The sequence below is a fragment of the Penaeus monodon genome, chromosome 22 (genome assembly GCF_015228065.2).
Source record: "Penaeus monodon isolate SGIC_2016 chromosome 22, NSTDA_Pmon_1, whole genome shotgun sequence".
Lineage (NCBI taxonomy): Eukaryota > Metazoa > Arthropoda > Malacostraca > Decapoda > Penaeidae > Penaeus > Penaeus monodon.
The window spans coordinates 5,988,297-5,988,635 of record NC_051407.1 but is presented as its reverse complement, the minus strand read 5'-3'; the positions used below and the strand labels follow the sequence as shown (position 1 = coordinate 5,988,635).

The 339-nt window shown below is 37.2% G+C and overlaps 1 protein-coding gene across 1 annotated transcript in view; it reads left to right on the top strand.

The window, feature by feature from the left end:
• Window positions 1-339, top strand: part of LOC119586846 — a gene marked incomplete at its 5' end in the record, with an annotated part of 53,513 nt that overhangs the window by 1,170 nt on the left and 52,004 nt on the right.

Sequence of the window (339 nt, the reverse complement as noted above, 5' to 3'; positions counted from 1 at the left end):
TAAGTACTGTCGTTTTTGCTTCACAGACAGTAGATTCCCCAGTCGTTCTTTGGCCTTATACAGTGTGACCTTTCTTCTACCAGCATTCAAATCATTTTCTGTCTGTCTTTTACTATTTTGCATGTAATAAGCAGCAATTGGATATGGCAATTAGTGTTAATAACTCCCATCAACAGTCATCAAGCCTTTTGAAATGTAATTGCTCAAAGACAACTTGCAGACGTATTTTGTTTTTCCATAATGAAGGAAGTAATGGAATTCGCTGTGATTTGCTCTGATTGTAGGCGAAAATACACACATGAGAGAGACGACGTATGAAATGAAATAGCATATGAGACG